The following is a 27,768-nucleotide window of genomic DNA, read 5'->3' on the forward strand; positions in this document are numbered from 1 at the left end:
AAATTTTCCTACATTCACCAAGATCAATCTATGAGTTCATCTAGCAACGAGAGAAGGGATTGCATCTACATACCCTTGTAGATCGCGAGCGGAAGCGTTCAAGAGAACGGGGTTGAGGGAGTCGTACTCGTCGTGATCCAAATCACCGGAGATCCTAGCGCCGAACGGACGGCACCTCCGCGTTCAACACACGTACGGTCAGCGTGACGTCTCCTCCTTCTTGATCCAGCAAGGGGGAAGGAGAGGTTGATGAAGATCCAGCAGCACGACGGTGTGGTGGTGGATGCAGCAGGGTTCCGGCAGGGCTTCGCCAAGCGTTTGCGGGAGGAGGAGGTGTAGCAAGGGGGAGGGAGGCGCCAGGTGTCAGGGTGCGGCTGCCCTCCCACCCCCCTCTTTATATAGGGACCCCAGGGGGGCGCTGGCCCTAGGGGGGGCGGCCAAGGGGGGAAGCTTGCCCCCCAAGGCAAGTGGAGGCGCCCCCTCCTCTAGGGTTCCCAACCCTAGGCGCAGAGGGGGGCCCCAGGGGGGCGCACCAGCCCACCAGGGGCTGGTTCCCCTCCCACTTCAGCCCATGGGGCCCTCCGGGATGGGTGGCCCAACCTGGTGGACCCCCGGGACCCTTCCGGTGGTCCCGGTACAATACCGGTGACCCCCGAAACTTTCCCGATGGCCGAAACTCGACTTCCCATATATAATTCTTTACCTCCGGACCATTCCGGAACTCCTCGTGACGTCCGGGATCTCATCCGGGACTCCGAACAACTTTCGGTTTGCTGCATACTAATATCTCTACAACCCTAGCGTCACCGAACCTTAAGTGTGTAGACCCTACGGGTTTGGGAGACACGTAGACATGACCGAGACGGCTCTCCGGTCAATAACCAACAGCGGGATCTGGATACCCATGTTGGCTCCTACATGCTCCTCGATGATCTCATCGGATGAACCACGATGTCGAGGATTCAAGCAACCCCGTATATAATTCCCTTTGTCAATCGGTATGTTACTTGCCCGAGATTCGATCGTCGGTATCCCAATACCTCGTTCAATCTCGTTACCGGCAAGTCACTTTACTCGTACCGTAATGCATGATCCCATGACCAGACACTTGGTCACTTTGCGCTCATTATGATGATGCATTACCGAGTGGGCCCAGAGATACCTCTCCGTCATACGGAGTGACAAATCCCAGTCTCGATCCGTGTCAACCCAATAGACACTTTCGGAGATGCCCGCAGTATACCTTTATAGTCACCCAGTTACGTTGTGACGTTTAATACACCCAAAGTACTCCTACGGTATCTGGGAGTTACACGATCTCATGGTCTAAGGAAAATATACTTGACATTGGAAAAGCTCTAGCAAACGAACTACATGATCTTGTGCTATGCTTAGGATTGGGTCTTGTCCATCACATCATTCTCCTAATGATGTGATCCCGTTATCAATGACATCTAATGTCCATAGTCAGGAAACCATGACTATCTGTTGATCAACGAGCTAGTCAACTAGAGGCTCACTAGGGACATATTGTGGTCCTATGTATTCACACGTGTATTACGATTTCCGGATAATACAATTATAGCATGAATAAAACACAATTATCATGAACAAGGAAATATAATAATAATCCTTTTATTATTGCCTCTAGGGCATATTTCCAACACGCTCCACCCAACTACTCCTATAAAGTTGAAATGCATGTCTTTGTGTAGAACACCCGCTTGTCTCCATGTCCCACATTTAGTAAAAGGTTTGCCAGTTTTTATCCTATTTGGTGCTCTATCACCTGGATCTCGACCATTAGGTACACGTTGCATGTCATACTACAGTTTGGTGTACGTATGCACCTCATTCACATCACAAAACTGTTGGGGCAAGCGGTTCGCTAAGATGGCGCAAAACAAAAAGGAAATCTATCATGTGAACTTGGAACATGTTGTAGATCTATATCACAATTCACGGGATCAGTTTTTTACCACTAGAGCGTAGTCATGACAGTGGACATAGAGTTAGTGATGCGCGTTCCTATCTCTTCCCCGCGGACCCCTCGAACAGTTCCTCGTGGTTCCCTCAAACGGTCCGTCCAACCATCAAAGGTACGACGGCTCCAAGGTTTCCTCGTGCACAGGAAGGAACGTTGAGCGGCGAATAGCTAGATCCGATCACAGAACATGACTACATGAGTGTGAAGGTGACGGCGGCTATGTCATGAGACTGGTTGAACCCTTTCGAGGGTTCGGCCCCTCCACTTAAATAGACGTCTGAGAAGGGCTCAACAAGTGAGGCTCGTTAGGACTTCACGCCCTATTTTCACTTGGATCCGATCCGAATGAGCTCCTACCCCTTAAACATGTGACCCTACAGGTTCGTGCATACATGGACACGACTCGAGTGATAACTGGTAGCGGCTTCTACAGACATGACTCGTCCCATGTGTGTGTGCAAATTACAAAGTCATATTGAGTAACCTTAACAATGTGTCATATGCACCATTCCTTTGGATTACCCCATCTAGCCAGAATCATGTCGCTTTTACCCTCATCTACTACCACTATAAAAGCACGAGAGGGCGGAGAACCAAATCATCCTATCCATTGAAACCTACAATCTAATGGTCTACATCCTTTCAGCATACTAAACGCGTTTTATGCTTTAATTACCCATCATGCCATTACGTTAATTATTTATCCACCATGCCATTATCGGGTTAACATCCTCATGAACACGTCCCGTAAAAAAACATCCTCACAAACACGTCGCTGCCCTCTGCCCTCTCGCGACCACGCCGTCGGGGCAGTTTTGGCCACTGCCCCACACCTCGCCCCACCTCTTCCCCAGATCCTTCCCGCCAGCCATCGCCCTCGACCTGTGCCTCCGTCTGCACGTGCCGCCGGACCGCCGCGCCCACGCTCTAGGCGCTCGGGCCACCCCATCCACGCACCGCCCGGGCGGCCACGCCCACTCGCCGCACACAGGCGCCGAACCTCCATGCTGCATGTGCTTTACCCTCAGATTCTTCCTGGTTGCAGTGATAATTTTTGGTTTAATTGTACGCATGTTCAATACCACTTCCTGGTGCTAGATGTATTGGAGACGGCAGGCAGCGGCAGCAGGAGGAAGAGGACTGGGGCGACGGGCTCAGATGTGCACTTCTCTGAAAGTCCAGGCAGCCGGCAGTCGGCAGCCAAGACCCAAGACGATGGGCGAGGTGCTTCATCTCCTGCCCCGCGCAGTAGGTTCTGTAAGCTTTGCCTCCAACATGTGGCCTATTAGCTCTTGACTTGTTTTCCGACTCAAGTCTGCAAGTGTTCTTATCCAATTCCGCATGTGTTTCTGTTCTCTTTTGTTGATTAGATTACTCTTTTGTGTCACAACCCTATTTTGCGTGTTTAAGTTATGCCATATGTGATCATGAATTCATGATTGTAGAGACTACAGAGGAATTCCAGATTGCTTTTTTAGGAAATTAAACCGTAGGGCATTCACGTGTGAGTACAGTGACATAATAAAACTGTCAAAATTGTACAACAACAATGCATCATATGAATGAACACTTTGTATTTGCATTTTGCTGTAACTAGAAGTTCAGTAACTAAAAGGTAAACCCACAATTGACATGCCGTTGCTTTAGTTGGCCAAAAGAGACATGTTTCTGAAAATACATTCATCAAGCTCTTTATTGCCTATAAATATCACCTGTAAGTATTCCATCTTCATTTCATAAATTCACTATTTGGACCATTAAGCACGGACAAGAATCAATTCGGAATATGGACCTTTAAGCACAAACATAAATTATGTGTGCCAATCGCATATTTTTCTAGTACTGGATTGACCTCTATGGCCTGACATCTGCAAATACAGCTCAAACACACGAATGAGTTGATGCTGCCTCATCCCACGTTGGTGCAGTCTACTCTTTGGTTGGTATCGAGCTACAGTTCCGATGACTTGCAGCTCAGGTCGGGAAAAGGCGCGGGTAGTGCACACACTATCGTTTGTTGCTGGGATCAACACGCTGCTGTAGTGAATTTATGGTATGACTTCTACAGACTGTATTCATGGTCGAGAATCTGAATTTTGTGTTTACTATGGGAAGAGCCAGCAGAACAGATTGTATGCATGATTCATGTATATTAAGGACCTACCGGTTTCATTCTTTGGTGTATGTATGGTTAAATGCAGGTTTGGTATTATCTTCATTCAATATTTTCGCGTCTCAGGCACGCATGCTATTAGTAGACCTGTAGCTTTTCCATGCTTCAACTTATAGTATGCCGTGTAGATTGATGATGTCAAGTTGGACATTTATATATTTTAACTTCAATTATATATAGGCTTCTATCTCGCATGGATGCCTAGGTGGCTGTTGCTGTCGCCTTCATGCCCATGAGAGCTGGTTTGTCACCGAGGTCGCCAGGCAGGAGTGTCCTTTTCTGCTTCGAGCTGCTTTGACCGGTGGCACACTTCAGGGACCATGCTCTCACCATGGACAACACAGTCGTGGGACTCGTGGTCGCTGGCGGAAAGGTGGAGCAAGAGGTCTCTGAAGCTGCAGCAGAACGAGTCTGTAGAGACGACGTTGAATTTTATCAAGGTTTTTTCATTTGTTTTGAACCATCCAGGAGAGACAAGGTTGCTTCATTTGCAAGCTCAAAACTCTTTATGATTGTATTCTACTTCTCTACCCAGTTCATTGAACCTATGCAATTGGTTGTCGGTGTTTGATCCCATTAGTAGTATGATCAATTTTGTTTCGAGACATGCAGTCCCCAAATCAAACACTCCCCACGATCCGATGAATGGGAGAGGGAAGCTGAGGCAATGGCTGTGCCACTGTAGACAAACAGTTTAACACTGAGGTATTATAATGTAATGAAAATAATTGTTTGTTTCTTCTCGTGTCTTTCTATGTAGGTCTGCTACGTACAGTTCATGTACTGTTCTGTCCTTGCATTGTTTTCTTCTACTATTTTTGTTGTATATTAATTAGTACGTCGGTTGGTGTGAAATTCCTCAAGTTTTGGTTAATCTAGGCAGTAAAAATAAGTTCAGTTTGGTAGGTTGTACACTTGTTAAACCACTTTTAACTGAACATGTACAAGCCTCAAATCTAGGATATTTACAGTCTCTTCACAAAAAATATATTACATAGCAGTAGTTTCATCTTATTGTTCTACCAACCCGAGTTTGAGGTGTATTTGTGGTACTTTGAAGTAAAAAGTTGCAGTAATTGTCCTTCCTCTCTTTTTTTGGTATTCTTTTAGCTCAGGCTTACACTTTGTGACTGGGCATTAAATTACATTCTTCTGTTTTGCTGTTGCAAAGAGAGAATAAAAATGGGATGCACTGCCACATGAAAAACTTGGACCAATTGATAAGATACCAAATCTGGGCACTATGTAGTTGTTCTGCATCTGAAATCTCTTTATATAGTAGTTGAGTATACTGTAGTTAATTTCACTGATATTTGTGTGTCAGTTATTTGGTTATTTGGTCTCAACCTACAATCCAAGGTTAGTAATTATTTAGTCTGAACCTACAATTCCTTTTCATGTGTTGTTATAAAATTCTCTTGACACAAAGAGTTTCCGGAGGTTGGATGGCAATTTGAAAATTCCAGTGTGTGCTTCAAGATGTATGCATCTAATTTTGGAGCCTATTCATGTTGGTTCAACATATTTCCACCACACTCCATATCTCACAGGATTTAGAGCAGAGGGCCTTTTATAATAAATACTACATAACATAGTGTTGTTCGGTGGGATGCAATTTTTTTTGTTTCATTCATCCGCTATCCTTGTTGTATTTTACATAGCTTATAATACTATTTGCTTTGTTTCAGGGGCAGGATATGCAATATAGGATAACTTTACTAAGCTTTGTGAAATTTTGGTTCCATTGGGTGACTTCTATTTTCCTTTGATGGCTAAGATGCACATGGAAAATCACATAATTTGATCCTTCCGAGTCTGATAGATTCGCTACCAATGGTCGACATAGCACTTATCTTGTGCTTCATAATTGTTTCAGATTACCATCCTTGTACAGCAGCAAATCAACTACGTTTCTCTTTTGAGAAGCAAAGATGTTGATTGTCCACCTTGAAGGTTATAGTTGCTAAAGAGGCTACACAGGAGATTTAGAATATTTTATCTCACAACTTTCACTTGATCAGTCTAAGAATGAAAGGAAGTATGCATTAAATATAGAAAAGTCTCCATAAGGTTAGCTTAAGACGGTAGTGTCCCATCTTTAAATTCGCCAAGAACGCTAGAAACTAATTTTATTACCGACTGAACATATCTGTCATGCATGTGTAGTACCTTGACTCTTTAATCTTTATATATAGACAAAGCTCTGTATCGAGGGATGAAGCGTTTGGAGCCCGGATGAAGAGTGCTTCCGAGGTGGAGAAAGAGGACAACTATTGAGAATGCTTCCAAATCGCTCAGAATTTTTGTTTTAGCAGACTCGGACTCCTTGTGTTCTTTTTTGAGTCGCGGACTCCTTGTTTGATACAATACATTTGAAGAGCCCTTTTTGCGCACTGTTCAAATAAGCTCTTCATTTTTATGAGTCTGGTCAAACAATGCACTTCAAATAATGAAGTTATTGTCTCTGGGATATTTGGCCAAATGTTGTACTTATCATCCTAGATAATCCCTATTCATTACGTATGTATGTATCACATTTCCATTTATTTTCTTTCGGGAATAGCACATATTGTATTTCCATTTTTATGTTCTTTAGTTGTCTGAATTAAAAAAAGGTGTAGAAGAACAAAAAGTATAGAAAAGGGAACAAATTAAATAGAGGTGGAACTTGAAAAATGGATTGGATTGCCAGGACAAAGCACGTGCATGCTTACTAGTTTAGTAAAAGGTTTGCCAGTTTTATCCTATTTGGTGCTCTATCACCTGGATCTCGACCGTTAGGTACACGTGGCATGCCATACTGAAATTTGGTGTACGTATGCATCTCATTCACATCACGAAACTGCTGGGGCAAGCGGTTCGCTAAGATGGCGCAAAACAAAAACTAAATCTATCATGTGAACCTGGGAAATGTTGTAGATCTATATCACAATTCATGGGATCAACTTTTTACCACTAGATGCGCAGTCATGACAGTGTTCATAGAGATGGTGATGCGCGTTCCTATCTCCTCCCCGCGGACCCCTCGAACAGTTCCTCGTGGTTCCCTCAAACTTAGCAAAAATAATCCCATTGTTAGAGTCTTGGAAGAAATGGATCAATCTTAGGGCGTATGGATCTGGACCGTTGGATTAGGTGTCCAAAAGAATCATGATCATCAGATCTTTAGCTGAAACGATCCTGGCCGTCGGATCGCTATCAACACTGCTATAATGAATAGTAGCCCGCACTTTTACACTCTCTCTGCCTTCACGTATCACATTGACACGCGGGGCCCAGGCGATGTGGGACACGCCTGTCAACGGCTCCGGATCGCAGATCTTCTGGTGATTGTGTTTCTATTGGAGAGGTTGTGCCACCGCCTGTGAATTTGGCGGCCCGCCGAGGGCAGTATTGTCATTCTCTCGGCGTAAAGATGAGGGGGTGCTCGATTGGGTCACAATCCTATCTCTCATTCGCGCAGCCCTCGACAGGCCATCAACTGCACTCTCTTCTCCCCTTCCCTTGCGTCGCCGCTCTCCTCCCTCCTTCCCCTCGCGCCACCACCGCTCCATCTCCCTAACCTCCCCCTTCCCCTTCCCCACCCCATCACCTCTGCTGGTGGATCCCGGCGAGGAGCAGCCAAGTTCTCCATCTTCATGTCTCTGCCGGTGCCTTCCCCTAATCCGCAACACGACTGCCAGATCCCATGTCTCTACCTTCTCCTCTCGTGTCGTCTGCAGCCTCCGCCCCCGCTCTCCTACCTCGCGGCGCTTCCTACAGCCGCCGTCGCGGCGTCTTCTACTCCCCAACCGTCGACCTTAGGCCACCGCTCCATCCCCCGTCGACCCTCCTCTCGAGCCGCTGCGGTGGCCTATTTATTTTAGCGGGTTCCGTGATGCCAGGCTGTGCTACGTCTTGAGCTTGCGTTGGTTTTCCTTGAAGAGGAAAGGGTGATGCAGCAATAGTAGCGTAAGTATTTCCCTTAGTTTTTGAGAACCAAGGTATCAATCCAGTAGGAGGCTTCTCAAAAGTCCCACGCACCTACACAAACAAACAAAGAACTCGCAACCAACGCAATAAAGGGGTTGTCAATCCCTTCACGGCCACTTGCGAAAGTGAGATCTGATAGAGATAGTATGATAAGATAAATATATTTTTGGTATTTTATAATATAGATGCGAAAAGTAAAGATGCAAATAAAAGTAGATTGAAAGCTTATATGATAAAAGATAGACCTGGGGGCCATAGGTTTCACTAGTGGCTTCTCTCAAGATAGCATAAGTATTACGGTGGGTGAACAAATTACTGTCGAGCAATTGATAGAAAAGCGAATAATTATGAGATTATCTAGGCATGATCATGTATGTAGGCATCACGTCCGTGACAAGTAGACCGACTCCTGCCTGCATCTACTACTATTACTCCACACATCGACGGACTTCTGCCTGCATCTAGAGTATTAAGTTCATAAGAACAGAGTAACGCATTAAGAAAGATGACATGATGTAGAGGGATAAACTCAAGAAATATGATATAAACCCCATCTTTTTATCCTCGATGGCAATAATACAATACGTGCCTTGCTGTCCCTGCAGTCACTGGGTAAGGACACCGCAAGATTGAACCCAAAGCTAAGCACTTCTCCCATGGCAAGAAAGATCAATCTAGTAGGACAAACCAAACTGATAATTTGAAGAGACTTGTAAAGATAACTCAATCATACATAAAATAATTCAGTGGAGATTTAAATATTTCTCATAGATAAACTTGATCATAAACCCACAATTCATCGGATCTCGACAAACACACCGCAAAAAGAGTTTACATCAAATAGATCTCCACAAGAGAGGGGGAGAACATTGTATTGAGATCCAAAAAGAGAGAAGAAGCCATCTAGCTAATAACTATGCACCCGAAGGTCTTTGGTAAACTACTCACAACTCATCGGAGGGGCTATGGTGTTGATGTAGAAGCCCTCCATGGTCGATTCCCCCTCCGACGGAGCACCAGCGAAGGCTCCAAGATGGGATCTCGCGGATACAGAAGGTTACGGCGGTGGAAATTGTGTTTCGTTGTTCCCTGGATGTTTTCGGGGTACGTAGGTATATATAGGAGGAAGAAGTACGTTAGTGGCTGCCTGTGGGGTACAGGAGATAGGGGCGCGCCCAGAGGGGGTGGGCGCGCCCTCCTGTCTCCTCGCCGCCTCGCAAGCTTCTTGACTTGCACTCCAAGTTCTCCGGATCACGTTCGTTCCAAAAATCACGCTCCAGAAGGTTTCATTCCGTTTGGACTCCGTTTGATATTCCTTTTCTTCGAAGTACTGAAATTGGCAAAAAAAACAACAATACGGGCTGGGCCTCGGGTTAGTAGGTTAGTCCCAAAAATGATATAAATATGTAAAATAAAGTCCATAAACATCCAAAAGGGGTAATATAATAGCATGGAACAATAAAAAATTATAGATACGTTGGAGATGTATCAAGCATCCCCAAGCTTAATTCCTACTCGTCCTCGAGTAGGTAAATGATAAAAACAGAATTTTTGATGTGGAATGCTACCTAGCATAGTTCTCAATGTAATTTTATTTATTGTGGCATGAATGTTCAGATCCAAATGATTGAAAAATAAAAGTTCATATTGATAAAAGAAATAGTAACACTTCAAGCATACTAATCAAAGCAATCATGTCTTCTCAAAATAACATGGCTAAAGAAAGTTCATCCCTACAAAATCATATAGTTAGGCTATGCTTCATTTTCATCACACAAAGATGTTCCCAGATTCTATACCCCCGATGACAAGCCAAGCAATTGTTTCATACTTAAATAATCTCAAACTTTTTCAAGTTTCACGCAATACATGAGCGTGAGCCATGGATATAGCTGAAGAAATATGCCCTAGAGGCAATAATAAAGTTATTATTTATTTCCTCATATCATGATAAATGTTTATTATTCATGCTAGAATTGTATTAACCGGAAACATGATACATGTGTGAATACATAGACAAACATATAGTCACTAGTATGCCTCTACTTGACTAGCTCATTAATCAAAGATGGTTATGTTTCCTAACCATTGACATGTGTTGTCATTTGATTAATGGGATCACATCATTAGGAGAATGAGGTGATTGACATGACCCATCCCGTTAGCTTAGCACTTGATCGTTTAGTATTCTGCTATTGCTTCATTCATGACTTATACATGTTCCTGTAACTATGAGAATTGTGTAACTCCCGTTTACCGGAGGAACACTTTGGGTACTACCAAACGTCACAATGTAACTGGGTGATTATAAAGGAGTACTACAGGTGTCTCCGAAGGTACATGTTGAGTTAGCATAATTCGAGATTAGGTTTTGTCACTCCGATTGTCGGAGAGGTATCTCTGGGCCCTCTCGGCAATGCTCATCACCTAAGCCTTGCAAGCATGTAACTAATGAGTTAGTTATAAGATGAAGTATTACAGAACGAGTAAAGAGACTTGTCGATAATGAGATTGAACTAGGTATTGGATACCGACGATCGAATCTCGGACAAGTAACATACCGATGACAAAGGGAACAACGTATGTTGTTATGCGGTTTGACCGATAAAGATCTTCGTAGAATATGTAGGAACCAATATGGGCATCCAGGTCCCGCTATTGGTTATTGACCAGAGATGTGTCTCAGTCATGTCTACATCGTTCTCGAACCGTAGGGTCCGCACGCTTAAGGTTTCGATGACATTTATATTATGAGTTTATGTATTTTGATGTACCGAAGGTTGTTCGGAGTCCCAGATATGATTACGGACATGACGAGGAGTCTCGAAATGGTCAAGACATAAAGATTGATATATTGGACGGATATATTTGGACACCGGAAAGGTTCCGGAGAAGTTTGGAGCCCCGGAAGGTTACCGGAACCCCCCGGGAGGTATATGGGCCTTATTGGGCCCATGTAGGAGGAAGAGAGAAGGAGCAAGGGAAGGGGGCGCGCCCCCCAAGCCCAATCCGAATTGGGGAGGGGGGCCGGCCCCCCCTTTCCTTTCTCCTTCCCCCTCTTCCTATTACTACTACTAGTACTACTTCCTAATACTAGTACTCTTTCCTTCCCCCTCCAAATAAGATAAGGAAAAGAGAGGGAAACCTACTTGGAGTAGGTTTCCCCCTCCTCATGGCGCGCCCCCCTAGGGCCGGCCACCTCCTCCCTCCCTCCTTTATATACGGGGGTAGGGGGGCACCCTAGGACACACAAGTTGATCATTGATCGTTCCTTAGCCGTGTGCGGTGCCCCCCTCCACGATATTACACCTCGGTCATATTGTAGCGGTGCTTAGGCGAAGCCCTGCAACAGGAGAACATCAAGATCGTCACCACGCCGTCGTGCTGACGGAACTCCCCCTCGGCGCCTCTGCTGGATCGGAGATCGAGGGTGCGTCATCGAGCTGTACGCGTGTCAAGAACTCGGAGGTGCCGGAGTAACGGTACTTGGATCGGTTGAACCGGAGGACGTACGACTACTTCCTCTACGTTGGGTCAACGCTTCCGCTTCGGTCTACGAGGGTACGTAGACAACACTCTCCCCTCGTTGCTATATCATCACCATGATCTTGCGTGTGCGTAGGAATTTTTTTTACTACGTTCCCCAACAGTGGCATCCGAGCCTAGGTTTTATGTGTTGATGTTATATGCACGAGTAGAACACAAGTAAGTTGTGGACGATATAAGTCATACTACCTACCAGCATGTCATACTTTGGTTCAGCGGTATTGTGAGATGAAGCGGCCCGGACCGACATTACGCGTACGCTTACGCGAGACTGGTTTCACCGTTACGAGCACTCGTGATTAAAGGTGGCTGGTGGGTGTCTGTCTCTCTCACTTTAGTTGAACCGAGTGTGGCTACGCCCGGTCCTTGTGAAGGTTAAAATGGAGTCTATTTGACAAACTATCGTTGTGGTTTTGATGCGTAGGTGAGATTGGTTCTTGCTTAAGCCCGTAGCAGCCACGTAAAATTTGCAACAACAAAGTAGAGGACGTCTAACTTGTTTTTGCAGGGCATGTTGTGATGTGATATGGCCAAGACATGATGCTATATTTTATTGTATGAGATGATCATGTTTTGTAACCGAAGTTATCGGCAACTGGCAGGAGCCATATGGTTGTCGCTTTATTGTATGAAATGCAAACGCCCTGTAATTGCTTTACTTTATCACTAAGCGGTAGCGATAGTCGTAGAAGCAATAGATGGCGTAACGACAACGATGCTACGATGGAGATCAAGGTGTCACGCCGGTGACGATGGTGATCACGACGGTGCTTCGAAGATGGAGATCACAAGCACAAGATGATGATGGCCGTATCATATCACTTATATTGATTGCATGTGATGTTTATCCTTTATGCATCTTATCTTGCTTTGATTGACGGTAGCATTTTAAGATGATCTCTCACTAATTATCAAGAAGTGTTCTCCCTGAGTATGCACCGTTGCGAAAGTTCTTCGTGCTGAGACACCACGTGATGATCGGGTGTGATAGGCTCTACGTTCAAATACAACGGGTGCAAAACAGTTGCACACGCGGAATACTCAGGTTATACTTGACGAGCCTAGCATATACATATATGGCCTCGGAACACGGGGACCGAAAGGTCGAGCGTGAATCATATAGTAGATATGATCAACATAGAGATGTTCACCATTGAAACTACTCCATCTCACGTGATGATCAGACATGGTTTAGTTGATTTGGATCACGTAATCACTTAGATGACTAGAGAGATGTCTGTCTAAGTGGGAGTTCTTTAGTAATATGATTAATTGAACTTAAATTTATCATGAACTTAGTACCTGATAGTATTTTGCTTGTCTATGTTTGTTTGTAGATAGATGGCTCGTGCTATTGTTCCGTTGAATTTTAATGCGTTCCTTGAGAAAGCAAAGTTGAAAGATGATGGTAGCAATTACACGGACTGGGTCCGTAACCTGAGGATTATCCTCATTGCTGCACAGAAGAGTTACGTCCTGGAAGCACCGCTGGGTGCCAGGCCTGCTGCTGATGCAACTGACGAAGTTAAGAACGTCTGGCAGAGCAAAGCTGATGACTACTCTATAGTTCAGTGTGCCATGCTTTACGGCTTAGAACCGGGTCTTCAACGACGTTTTGAACGTCCTGGGGCATATGAGATGTTCCAGGAGTTGAAGTTAATATTTCAAGCAAATGCCCGGATTGAGAGATATGAAGTCTCCAATAAGTTCTACAGCTGCAAGATGGAGGAGAACAGTTCTGTCAGTGAGCATATACTCAAAATGTCTGGGTATAATAATCACTTGATTCAACTGGGAGTTAATCTTCCGGATGATAGCGTCATTGACAGAATTCTCCAATCACTGCCACCAAGCTACAAGAGCTTTGTGATGAACTATAATATGCAAGGGATGAACAAGACTATTCCCGAGCTCTTCGCGATGCTGAAAGCCGCGGAGGTAGAAATCAAAAAGGAGCATCAAGTGTTGATGGTCAACAAGACCACTGGTTTCAAGAAAAGGGGCAAAGGGAAGAAGAAGGGGAACTTCAAAAGGAACGGCAAACAAGTTGCTGCTCAAGTGAAGAAACCCAAGTCTGGACCTAAGCCTGAAACTGAGTGCTTCTACTGCAAGCAGACTGGACACTGGAAGCGGAACTGCCCCAAGTATTTGGCGGGTAAGAAGGATGGCAAAGTGAACAAAGGTATATGTGATATACATGTTATTGATGTGTACCTTACTAATGCTCGCAGTAGCACCTGGGTATTTGATACTGGTTCTGTTGCTAACATTTGCAACTCGAAACAGGGACTATGGATTAAGCGAAGATTAGCTAAGGACGAGGTGACGATGTGCGTGGGAAATGGTTCCAAAGTCGATGTGATCGCGGTCGGCACGCTACCTCTACATCTACCATCGGGATTAGTTTTAGACCTGAATAATTGTTATTTGGTGCCTGCGTTGAGCATGAACATTATATCTGGATCTTGTTTGATGCGAGACGGTTATTCATTTAAATCAGATAATAATGGTTGTTCTATTTATATGAGTAATATCTTTTATGGTCATGCACCCTTGAAGAGTGGTCTATTTTTATTAAATCTCGATAGTACTGATACACATATTCATAATGTTGAAGCCAAAAGATGCAGAGTTTATAATGATAGTGCAACATATTTGTGGCACTGCCGTTTAGGTCATATCGGTGTAAAACGCATGAAGAAACTCCATACTGATGGACTTCTGGAATCACTTGATTATGAATCACTTGGTACTTGCGAACCGTGCCTCATGGGCAAGATGACCAAAACACCGTTCTCCGGATCTATGGAGAGAGCAACAGATTTGTTGGAAATCATACATACAGATGTATGTGGTCCGATGAATGTTGAGGCTCGTGGCGGATATCGTTATTTCCTCACCTTCACAGATGATTTGAGCAGATATGGGTATATCTACTTGATGAAGCACAAGTCTGAAACATTTGAAAAGTTCAAAGAATTTCAGAGTGAAGTAGAAAATCATCGTAACAAGAAAATAAAGTTTCTACGATCTGATCGTGGAGGAGAATATTTGAGTTACGAGTTTGGTTTACATTTGAAACAATGTGGAATAGTTTCGCAACTCACGCCACCTGGAACACCACAGCGAAATGGTGTGTCCGAACGTCGTAATCGTACTTTACTTGATATGGTGCGATCTATGATGTCTCTTACCGATTTACCGCTATCGTTTTGGGGTTATGCTTTAGAGACGGCCGCATTCACGTTAAATAGGGAACCATCAAAATCCGTTGAGACGACGCCTTATGAACTGTGGTTTGGCAAGAAACCAAAGTTGTCGTTTCTCAAAGTTTGGGGCTGCGATACTTATGTGAAGAAACTTCAACCAGATAAGCTCGAACCCAAATCGGAGAAATGTGTCTTCATAGGATACCCAAAGGAGACAATTGGGTACACCTTCTATCACAGATCTGAAGGCAAGATTTTTGTTGCTAAAATTGGATCCTTTCTAGAGAAGGAGTTTCTCTCGAAAGAAGTGAGTGGGAGGAAAGTAGAACTTGATGAGATAACTGTATCTACTCCCTTATTGGAAAGTAGTTCATCACAAGAACCGGTTCCTGTGACAACTACACCAATTAGTGAGGAAGCTAATGATATTGATCATGAAACTTCAGATCAAGTTTCTACTGAACCTCGTAGGTCTACCAGAGTAAGATCCGCACCAGAGTGGTACGGAAATCCTATTCTGGAAGTCATGTTACTAGACCATGATGAACCTACGAACTATGAGGAAGCGATGATGAGCCCAGATTCCGCAAAATGGCTAGAGGCCATGAAATCTGAGATAGGATCCATGTATGAAAACAAAGTATGGACTTTGGTTGACCTGCCCGATGATCGGCAAGCCATTGAGAATAAATGGATCTTTAAGAAGAAGACTGACGCTGATGGTAATGTTACTGTCTACAAAGCTCGACTTGTTGCAAAAGGTTTTCGACAAGTTCAAGGGGTTGACTACGATGAGACTTTCTCACCCGTAGCGATGCTTAAGTCTGTCCGAATCATGTTGGCTATTGCTGCATTTCATGATTATGAAATTTGGCAAATGGATGTCAAGACTGCATTCTTGAATGGATTTCTAGAAGAAGAGTTGTATATGATGCAACCTGAAGGTTTTGTTGATCCAAAAGGTGCTGACAAAGTGTGCAAGCTCCAACGTTCCATTTATGGACTGGTGCAAGCATCTCGGAGTTGGAATAAACGTTTTGATAGTGTGATCAAAGCATATGGCTTTATACAGACTTTTGGAGAAGCCTGTATTTACAAGAAAGTGAGTGGGAGCTCTGTAGCATTTCTAGTTTTATATGTTGATGACATATTATTAATTGGAAATGATATAGAATTTCTGGATAGCATAAAGGGATACTTGAATAAAAGTTTTTCTATGAAAGACCTCGGTGAAGCTGCTTACATATTGGGCATCAAGATCTATAGAGATAGATCAAGACGCTTAATAGGACTTTCACAAAGTACATACCTTGACAAAATTTTGAAAAAGTTCAAAATGGATCAGGCAAAGAAAGGATTCTTGCCTGTGCTACAAGGTGTGAAGTTGAGTCAAACTCAATGCCCGACCACAGCAGAAGATAGAGATAAAATGAAAGATGTTCCCTATGCTTCAGCCATAGGCTCTATCATGTATGCAATGCTGTGTACCAGACCTGACGTATGCTTAGCAATAAGCTTGGCAGGTAGGTACCAAAGTAATCCAGGAGTGGATCACTGGACAGCGGTCAAGAACATCCTGAAATACCTGAAAAGGACTAAGGATATGTTTCTCATATATGGAGGTGACAAAGAGCTAGTCGTAAATGGTTACGTCTATGCAAGCTTTGACACTGATCCGGACGATTCTAAATCGCAGACCGGATACGTGTTTTTATTAAACGGTGGAGCTGTAAGTTGGTGCAGTTCTAAACAAAGCGTCGTGGCAGGATCTACATGTGAAGCGGAGTACATAGCTGCTTCTGAAGCAGCAAATGAAGGAGTCTGGATGAAGGAGTTCATTTCCGATCTAGGTGTCATACCTAGTGCATTGGGACCAATGAAGATCTTCTGTGACAATACTGGTGCAATTGCCTTGGCAAAGGAATCCAGATTTCACAAGAGGACCAAGCACATCAAGAGACGCTTCAATTCCATTCGGGACCAAGTCCAAGTGGGAGACATAGAGATTTGCAAGATACATACAGATCCGAATGTTGCAGACCCGTTGACTAAGCCTCTCTCACGAGCAAAACATGATCAGCACCAAGACTTCATGGGTGTTAGAATCATTACTATGTAATCTAGATTATTGACTCTAGTGCAAGTGGGAGACTGAAGGAAATATGCCCTAGAGGCAATAATAAAGTTATTATTTATTTCCTCATATCATGATAAATGTTTATTATTCATGCTAGAATTGTATTAACCGGAAACATGATACATGTGTGAATACATAGACAAACATATAGTCACTAGTATGCCTCTACTTGACTAGCTCATTAATCAAAGATGGTTATGTTTCCTAACCATTGACATGTGTTGTCATTTGATTAATGGGATCACATCATTAGGAGAATGAGGTGATTGACATGACCCATCCCGTTAGCTTAGCACTTGATCGTTTAGTATTCTGCTATTGCTTCCTTCATGACTTATACATGTTCCTGTAACTATGAGAATTGTGTAACTCCCGTTTACCAGAGGAACACTTTGGGTACTACCAAATGTCACAACGTAACTGGGTGATTATAAAGGAGTACTACAGGTGTCTCCGAAGGTACATGTTGAGTTAGCATAATTCAAGATTAGGTTTTGTCACTCCGATTGTCGGAGAGGTATCTCTGGGCCCTCTCGGCAATGCTCATCACCTAAGCCTTGCAAGCATGTAACTAATGAGTTAGTTATAAGATGAAGTATTACAGAACGAGTAAAGAGACTTGTCGATAACGAGATTGAACTAGGTATTGGATACCGACGATCGAATCTCGGACAAGTAACATACCGATGACAAAGGGAACAACGTATGTTGTTATGCGGTTTGACCGATAAAGATCTTCGTAGAATATGTAGGAACAAATATGGGCATCCAGGTCCCGCTATTGGTTATTGACCAGAGATGTGTCTCAGTCATGTCTACATCATTCTCGAACCGTAGGGTCCGCACGCTTAAGGTTTCGATGACATTTATATTATGAGTTTATGTATTTTGATGTACCGAAGGTTGTTCGGAGTCCCGGATATGATTACGGACATGACGAGGAGTCTCGAAATGGTCGAGACATAAAGATTGATATATTGGACGGATATATTTGGACACCGGAAAGGTTCCGGAGAAGTTTGGAGCCCCGGAAGGTTACCGGAACCCCCCGGGAGGTATATGGGCCTTATTGGGCCCATGTAGGAGGAAGAGAGAAGGAGCAAGGGAAGGGGGCGCGCCCCCCCAAGCCCAATCCGAATTGGGGAGGGGGGCCGGCCCCCCCTTTCCTTTCTCCTTCCCCCTCTTCCTATTACTACTACTAGTACTACTTCCTAATACTAGTACTCTTTCCTTCCCCCTCCAAATAAGATAAGGAAAAGAGAGGGAAACCTACTTGGAGTAGGTTTCCCCCTCCTCATGGCGCGCCCCCCCTAGGGCCGGCCACCTCCTCCCTCCCTACTTTATATACGGGGGTAGGGGGGCACCCTAGGACACACAAGTTGATCATTGATCGTTCCTTAGCCGTGTGCGGTGCCCCCCTCCACGATATTACACCTCGGTCATATTGTAGCGGTGCTTAGGCGAAGCCCTGCAACAGGAGAACATCAAGATCGTCACCACGCCGTCGTGCTGACGGAACTCCCCCTCGGCGCCTCTGCTGGATCGGAGATCGAGGGTGCGTCATCGAGCTGTACGCGTGTCAAGAACTCGGAGGTGCCGGAGTAACGGTACTTGGATCGGTTGAACCGGAGGACGTACGACTACTTCCTCTACGTTGCGTCAACGCTTCCGCTTCGGTCTACGAGGGTACGTAGACAACACTCTCCCCTCGTTGCTATATCATCACCATGATCTTGCGTGTGCGTAGGAATTTATTTTTTTACTACGTTCCCCAACAATAGCACTATGGGTGGAATAGAATATGATGATGGGGATTGTGTGGAGAAGACAAAAAAGGAGAAAGTCTCACATTGACGAGGATAATCAACGGGCTATGGAGATGCCCATCAATTGATGTCAACATGAGGAGTAGGGATTGCTATGCAACGGATGCACTAGAGCTATAAATGAATGCTCAACAAAAGAAAACTAATGGGTGTGCATCCAACTTGCTTGCTCACGAAGACCTAGTGTATTTGAGGAAGCCCATCGTAGGAATATACAAGCCAAGTTCTATAATAAAAAAATTCCCACTAGTATATGAAAGTGACAACATATGAGACTCACTATATGAAAAACATGGTGCTACTTTGAAGCACAAGTGTGGAAAAGAGATAGTAACATTGCCCTTTTTATTTATTTTCTTTTTTTCTTCTTTTTTTGTTTTTTTCTTTGGCCTTTCCTTTTTTTGGCCTTTCTTTTTTTTCTTTTTGGGCAATGCTCTAATAATGATGATCATTACACTTTCATTGATTACAACATATGAATTACAACTCGAAACTAGAACAAGATATGACTCTATATGAATGCCTCCGGCGGTGTACCGGGATGGTGCAATGAATCAAGAGTGACATGTATAAAAAATTATGCATGGTGGCTTTGCCACAAATACGATGTCAACTACATGATCACGCAATGATAATATGACAAAAGTAATGTATGTCATGATGATGATGAACGGATTGGTGGAAAGTTGCATGGCAATATATCTCTGAATGGCTATGGAAATGCCATAATAGGTAGGTATGGTGGCTGTTTTGAGGAAGATATAAGGAGGTTTATGTGTGATAGAGCATATCGTATCACGGGGTTTGGATGCACCGGTAAAGTTTGCACCAATTCTCAAGGTGAGAAAGGGCAATGCATCGTACCGAAGAGGCTAGCAATGGTGGAAAGGTAAAAGTGCGTATAATCCATGGAATCAACATTAGTCAAAAGAACTCATATACTTATTGCAAAAATTTAGAAGTCATCAAAAATCAAGCACTACGTGCATGCTCCTAGAGGGATAGATTGGTAGGAAAAGACCATCGCTCGTCCCCGACTGCCACTCATAAGGATGCACAAGCCAGGTACACTTCATGTTTCAAATTTGTTACACAACTTTAACCATACCTGCATGCTACGGGACTTGCTAACTTCAACACAAGCATTCTTTAAATTCATAATCACCCAACTAGCATGACTTTAATATCACTACCTCCATATCTCAAAACAATTATCAAGTATCAAATTGATCATAGCATCCAATTCACTTCCTATGATAGTTTTTATTATACCCAACTTGGATGCCTACCATTCTAGGACCAATTTTATAACCATAGCAAATACCATGCTGTTCTAAAATACTCTCAAAATAATATAAGTGAAGCATGAGAGACTAGCAATTTCTACAAAACTAAGCCACCGCCGTGCTCTAAAAGATATAAGTGAAGCACTAGAGCAAAAACTATCAAGCTCAAAAGATATAAGTGAAGCACATAGCATATTCTAGAAAATTCTAATCAAGTGGGCTTCTCCCAAAAGGTGTATACAGCAAGGATGATTGTGGTAAACTAAAAATCAAATACTAATATCTTACACGACGCTCCAAGCAAAACACATATCATGTGGCGAATAAAAATATAGCTCCAAGTAAAGTTACCAATGAACGAAGACGAAAGAGGGGATGCCTTCCCGGGGCATCCCCAAGCTTAGGCTTTTGGCTATTCTTGAATATCTTGGGGTTCCATGGGCATCCCCAAGCTTAGGCTCTTGCCACTCCTTATTCCATAGTCCATCAAAGCTTTACCCAAAACTTGAAAACTTCACAACACAAAACTCAACAGGAAATCTTATAAGCTCCATTAGCGAAAGAAAACAAAACCACCACATAAGGTACTGTAATGAACTCATTTTTTATTTACTTTGGTGTTAAACCTACTGTATTCCAACTTCTCTATGGTTTATAAACTATTTTACTAGCCATAGATGCATCAAAATAAGCAAACAACACACGAAAAACAGAATCTGTCAAAAACAGAACAGTCTGTAGAAATCTGTAACTAACTCAAACTTATGGAACTCTAAAAATCCTACCAAAATAGGAAGTCCTTGAAAATTTGTCTATGGATCAGAAGAAAAAATAATCAACACAAAATCACGTTTCTATGATTTAAGAAAACTAATTTCGTGCGCGCAAAGTTTCTGTTTTTCAGCAGAATCAAATCAACTATCATCATAGGTTATCCTATAGGTTCTACTTGGCACAAACACTAATTAAAAGATAAAAACACATATAAACAGAAGGTAGATGAAAAATTTATTATTAAACAGGAACAAAAAGAAAAAACACAAATAAAATTGGGTTGCCTCCCAACTAGCGCTATCGTTTAGCGCCCCTAGCTAGGCATTTATAATTTTAATGATGCTCACATCAAAGACAAGAATTGAAGCACTAAGAGAGCATCTTGAAACACGTGACAAACACATCTAAGTCTAACATACTTCCGATGCATAGGCATATTATAAGCAAACAAATTTGCAAGGCAAGGAAAAACTAGCATATGTAAGGGAGAAGAAAGAGACGATAGCAATCTCAACATGACGAGAGGTAAAGTAGTAAGATAAAAACTTCTACGACTATATTTTCCTCTCTCATAATAGTTACATGTAGGATCATATGCAAATTCAACAAAATAGCTATCACATAAAATATTCTCAACATGATCCACATGCATGCAAAGTTGACACTCTTCCAAAATAGTGGGATTATCATTAACTAAAGTCATGACCTCTCCAAACCCACTTTTATCAAAAATACCATCAAGATCTAAAAACTCCGAATTCTTGGGACGCCTTCTAACTAAAGTTGACTCATCTCCAGTCCCATTATTATCAATATTCATATTGCAAAACAAATATCTAATAGGAGACACATCACTTTAAGATCTTCATCATTATTTTCATTGAAACTAGAAGAACACACCTTTACAAAGCAATCATCTTTCTTAGCACGCAATCTAGCGGTTCTTTCCTTGCACTCATCAATGGAAATTCTCATGGATTTGAGAGACTCATTGATATCATGCTTAGGAGGAGAAGATCTAGGTTTAAGAGAATCAACATCAAGCGAAAGTCTATCAACGTTCCTAGCCAAATCATCAACTTTGACTAATTTTTCTTCAAGCAAAGCATTAAAATTCTTTTGAGAAATCATAAATTCTTTCACACTATTCTCAAAATCAGAGGGCATATTATTAAAATTACCATAGGAATTATTGTAGAAATTTCCATAATTATTAGAGGAATTACTATGGAACGGTCTAGAATTAAAGTTTCCTCTATAACATTGTTTCCAAAACTATTCCTACCAACAAAATTCACATCCAGAGATTCATTAGTATTCTCAATCAAAGTAGACAAAGGCATATCATTGGGATTAAGAGGAGTATTTCTCGTAGCAAAAAACTTCATAAGTTCATCCATCTTTCCACTCAAAACATTGATTTCTTCTATAGCATGCACTTTTTTACTAGAAGATCTTTCGGTGTGCCATTGAGAATAATTAGTCATAATATTATCAAGAAGTTTTGTAGCATCTCTTAACATGATTTTCATAAAAGTGCCGTCCGCGGCCGAATCTAAAAGATTTCTAGAAGCAAAGTTCAAACCGGCATAAATTTTTTGTATGATCATCCATAAATTCAAACCATGAGTAGGGCAATTGCGAATCATCAATTTCATTCTTTCCCAAGATTGGGCAACATGCTCCTGATCAAGTTGTTTAAAATTCATAATATCGTTCCTAAGAGTGATAATCTTAGCGGGAGGAAAATACTTAGAGATAAAAGCATCTTTGCACTTGTTCCAAGAATCAATACTATGTTTAGGCAAAGATGAGAACCAAACTTTAGCAAGATCTCTAAGTGAAAACGGAAATAACTTCAATTAACAATGTCATTATCCGTATCTTTCTTCATGACACAAATCAACAAAGTTGTTTAGATGAGTAGCGGCATCTTCACTAGGAAGGCCGGCGAATTGATCTTTCATAACAAGATTCAGTAAAGCAGTATTGATTTCACAAGACTCAACATCATTAAGAGGAGCAATCAGAGTACTAAGGAAATCATTATTATTGGTATTGGAGAAATCACACAATTTGGTATTGTCTTGCACCATGGCAACAAGTAATCCAACACACAAGCAAACAGAAAAAGGCAAGCGAAAAAGAGAGGAGAAGATTGGGAAAGAGAGGGCGAATAAAACGGCAAGGGTGAAGTGGGGGAGAGGAAAACGAGAGGCAAATGGCAAATAATGTAAAAGTGAGGGAGATGAGTTTGTGATGGGTACTTGGTATGTCTTGACTTGAGCGAAGACCTCCCCGGCAACGGCGCCAGAAATCCTTCTTGCTACGTCTTGAGCTTGCGTTGGTTTTCCTTGAAGAGGAAAGGGTGATGCAACAATAGTAGCATAAGTATTTCCCTCAGTTTTTGAGAACTAAGGTATCAATCCAGTAGGAGGCTCCTCAAAAGTCCCACGCACCTACACAAACAAACAAAGAACTCGCAACCAACGCAATAAAGGGGTTGTCAATCCCTTCACGGCCACTTGTGAAAGTGAGATCTGATAGAGATAGAATGATAAGATAAATATATTTTTGGTATTTTATAATATAGATGCGAAAAGTAAAGATGCAAATAAAAGTAGATTGAAAGCTTATATGATAAAAGATAGACCCGGGGGGCATAGGTTTCACTAGTGGCTTCTCTCAAGATAGCATAAGTATTACAGTGGGTGAACAAATTACTGTCGAGCAATTGATAGAAAAGCGAATAATTATGAGATTATCTAGGCATGATCATGTATATAGGCATCACGTCCGTGAGAAGTAGACCGACTCCTGCCTGCATCTACTACTATTACTCCACACATCAACCGACTCTTGCCTGCATCTAGAGTATTAAGTTTATAAGAACAGAGTAACGCATTAAGAAAGATGACATGATGTAGAGGGATAAACTCAAGCAATATGATATAAACCCCATGTTTTTATCCTCGATGGCAACAATACAATACGTGCCTTGTTGCACCTGCTGTCACTGGGTAAGGACACCGCAAGATTGAACCCAAAGCTAAGAACTTCTCCCATGGCAAGAAAAATCAATCTAGTAGGCCAAACCAAACAGATAATTCGAAGAGACTTGCAAAGATAACTCAATAATACATAAAAGAATTCAGAGGAGATTCAAATATTTCTCATAGATAAACTTGATCATAAATGCACAATTCATCAGATCTCGACAAACACACCGCAAAAAGAGTTTACATCAAATAGATCTCCACAAGAGAGGGGGAGAACATTGTATTGAGATCTAAAAAGAGAGAAAAAGCCATATAGCTAATAACTATGGACCCGAAGGTCTATGGTAAACTACTCACAACTCATCAAAGGGGCTATGGTGTTGATGTAGAAGCCCTCCGTGGTCAATTCCCCCTCCGGCGGAGCGTCGGTGAAGGCTCCAAGATGGGATCTCACGGATACATAAGGTTACGGCGGTGGAAATTGTGTTTCGTTGGCTCCCTGGATGTTTTCGGGGTACATAGGTATATATAGGAGGAAGAAGTGCGTCGGTGGCCACCTGTGGGGCCCAGGAGATAGGGGCGTGCCCAGAGGGGGTGGGCGCGCCCTCCTGTCTCCTGGCCGCCTCGCAAGCTTCTTGACTTGCACTCCAAGTTCTCCGGATCACGTTCGTCCCAAAAATCACGCTCCTGAAGGTTTCATTCCGTTTGGACTCCATTTGATATTCCTTTTCTTCGAAATACTAAAATAGGCAAAAAAAATAGCAATACGGGCTGGGCCTCCGGTTAGTAGGTTAGTCCCAAAAATGATATAAATATGTAAAATAAAGCCCATAAACATCCAAAAGGGGTAATATAATAGCATGGAACAATCAAAAATTATAGATACGCTGGAGACGTATGAGGCTGCCGCAGTCCTGACCTGGGGTTTGGTGGGCGAGCTCACTACCATCCGTCTCCTTCCCCCCTTTCTTCTTGGGCGCCCTATTCTGGACGAGCACCTGCCAGTGGTGGACGAGGATATCTGGCATGAACCACGCACCACGTGGAGCTCAACTTCTGCTGCCTCTGCACGCCCCAGGTATAGCAGATCTACCTTTTTTAATCTGTTTCAATAGAGTAGGCTGAACACCCACAGCTCATTCTGCGTTTTTAAATCGTGTTTTCCTCTCTAATGTGTTGTCTTTATGCTTCAATTGATTCAACTTGGATTTTTGCTTCCTCTGGATTTGCAGGTTATACTAACTGAACTTCACTTATCATGAGTGTCACGTATCTAGAAGCCGAGTGGGGAGAGAAGCTGATGCAAAAAGAAAAAATATATGCTTCCTATTACTTATTGGAAAAATTATATCGTTGTTATTTCATTAGGCTTATTTCTTCTCCTTTTGCTTCGACTAATGTCATTTTTGCTTCTCACTTTGTAATAGTTATACTGTTGATTAGTTTATGTTGTGCGACTTTAGTATTTTGCCAGGTCAATCATATGTTTTCATCTAGCTGTCGGGTCAAGAACACAAAGAATGTCAATGTGTTCTGATTTATTTCCACTGTTGTTTGTTTTCTTACCAAAAGTGTTGTTTCTGAAGGGGAAAATGCATTGTTGCTTTTTGTGTAGGTTAGTTTGCACAAGGTGGGGGTAGTTTCCAAGATATATAATGTTGTCAAAGATTTCAATCAAAGGCTTATGTTGTGTACCAAAAGAATCCTGAAAAATAGATAGAAAGTGGGTCCCATTGGAAATATGTTGAGCCTTTCTATTATGATCTTTTCTTTTGCATGAACATTTGATGCCTCAAGTGAAAAGTGTCGTAGAAAGCTTGGTGTTTTCTGATTTTATTTTTCCTATTTTTAAAGGTGACCTGGATTCCTACTTAGGATTAGATGTGTTAGCCCAGACTCCGAGATATAGATATGTCTGGTGCTCAAAGATACATATATGTGTTCACATTTACAAGGAACGAACATGCAGTAATTAAATGGACTATAGATGGACCTAGAGCACGTAGTAAATGGTAGGCATGATTTTAAGTTTTTTTTGTAAAATTTTCTTAGCTTAAATCACTGTATTGTGTTGTCCATTTCTGCTTATGTTGCAGTTAGTGTAAAATCTGCTTACATACAATTTTACTAAAGTGGATTCAGTCGTGTGCCACCATTATGCGTCGGATCTCAAGGCTAGTTGGGGTGTCCACATCGTCCACTGCAGGGTCGAGGTCAGGGTCTGAAGATGAATGTATCTCTTATGTTTATGCTTGCAATTCTTTCCTTCTCTGCATTGCACTCCAATTATTTTTTTGCTCATTTATTCTCATACAGATGCCTTACGCTTAAGTGTTTATAACAAACTATGTCACCATTCCTTGCTTTAAGTATGATGCTTACATGGTTGTCTTATGTCAAATTATGTCCGATGTGAACATTTACCATGTACTGTAATATCTAATGACTTAATCAATGTAAAATGAAGATTTCCAGAAAATATCAAGGATTGGGAGATGCATATTTAGGCCTATTACTTTTATCATGCCAAAACTTCTATACATATAGCGACTCTTCGACTTTCTCCTGCTTCTAGGTGCTGGTGTTGGTTCTGACTTATTTACGGTCACATTCACAAAGTTATATTCTCCTTCATCTCATGTTTATATCCTAATCCAAGTAACTGGTTGTGTTGTGGATGGCATCGCCATAACCATATCGATGGTCTAAGCCCTAGGTGAAAACACCCTGACCTCTCATTCTTTTATTTGAGTAGTTGCTTGGACTGATGATGGTTGAGCTTGTGTGGAGCTAGCAACCTTGTTATGTTTGACCATCACTCATGTATATGCACTGCCTGTTATTCCTAAATTTTGTTAGTTCCGGTCTACAACTACCCATGCACAATAAGAACAATTAGATAAATGTTGCATGGGATGTCAATAGCTTGGCCAATTTATTGTCTTCTTTATGCCACATTGCATTTTATTCCAGATCTATTGGTAGTATATCAGGATTGTTCATGTCTTTCCCAGCAGCAATGATTGTAGGTTACTTCTTTGTCAAAGTGCGCTAATTATTAATGTACTCTTCACTTTATGTTTTAGAAATTGCTACACATATTAGGCCTTTCACTCAGTCTAATCTGAGTTGTGGTAGTTTCTATAAATGTTTAACTTTCAGCTTGATATTATCCTGGCCGTCGGATCGCTATCAACACTGCAACAATGTATAGTAGCCTGCACTTTTAAACTCTCTCCGCCTTCACGTATCACATTGAAACGTGGGGGCCCAGGCGGTGTGGGCCACGCCCGTCAGCGGCTCCGGACCGCAGATCTTCTGGTTATTGAGTTTTTGTTGAAGAGGTTGTGCCACCGCATGTGAGTTTGGTGGCCCGCCAAGGGCGGTATTGTCATTCTCTCGGCATAAAGATGAGGGGGTGCTCGATTGGGTCACAACCCTAGCTCTCATTCGCGCAACCCTCGACGGGCCGTCAACCGCAATCTCTTCTTTCCTTCCCTTGCGTCATCGCTCTCCTCCCTCCTTCCCCTTGCGCCACCACCACTCCATCTCCTTGAGCCCCCCTTCCCCTTCCCCACTCCATCACCTCTACCGGTGGATCCCGGCGAGGAGGAGCAGCCAAGTTCTCCACCTTCATGTCTCTGCCAGTGCCTCCTCCAATCCGCAGCATGGCCGCCAGATCCCACATCTCTACCTTCTCCTCTCGTGTCGTCCGCAGCCTCCGCCCCCGCTCCCCTGCCTGGTGAGGCTCCCTACAACCACCATGACGACATCTTCTACTCCCTGACCGTCGACCTCAGGCCGCCGCTCCATCCCCCGTCGACCCTCCTCTCAAGCCGATGCGGTGGCCTATGTGTTT

The 27,768-nt window shown here is 42.8% G+C and overlaps 1 long non-coding RNA gene across 1 annotated transcript; it reads left to right on the forward strand.

Annotated features, from left to right (window-relative positions):
• The first annotated feature begins 2,773 nt into the window (after positions 1–2,773).
• On the forward strand, positions 2,774–6,698 carry LOC119335405. The gene is made up of 4 exons (XR_005161843.1): positions 2,774–3,235; positions 3,868–4,040; positions 4,341–4,865; positions 6,356–6,698. It is a non-coding gene; the product is annotated as an uncharacterized LOC119335405 (long non-coding RNA).
• Positions 6,699–27,768: the final 21,070 nt, after the last annotated feature.

The sequence above is a fragment of the Triticum dicoccoides genome, chromosome 7B (assembly GCF_002162155.2).
Source record: "Triticum dicoccoides isolate Atlit2015 ecotype Zavitan chromosome 7B, WEW_v2.0, whole genome shotgun sequence".
Classification (NCBI taxonomy): domain Eukaryota; kingdom Viridiplantae; phylum Streptophyta; class Magnoliopsida; order Poales; family Poaceae; genus Triticum; species Triticum dicoccoides.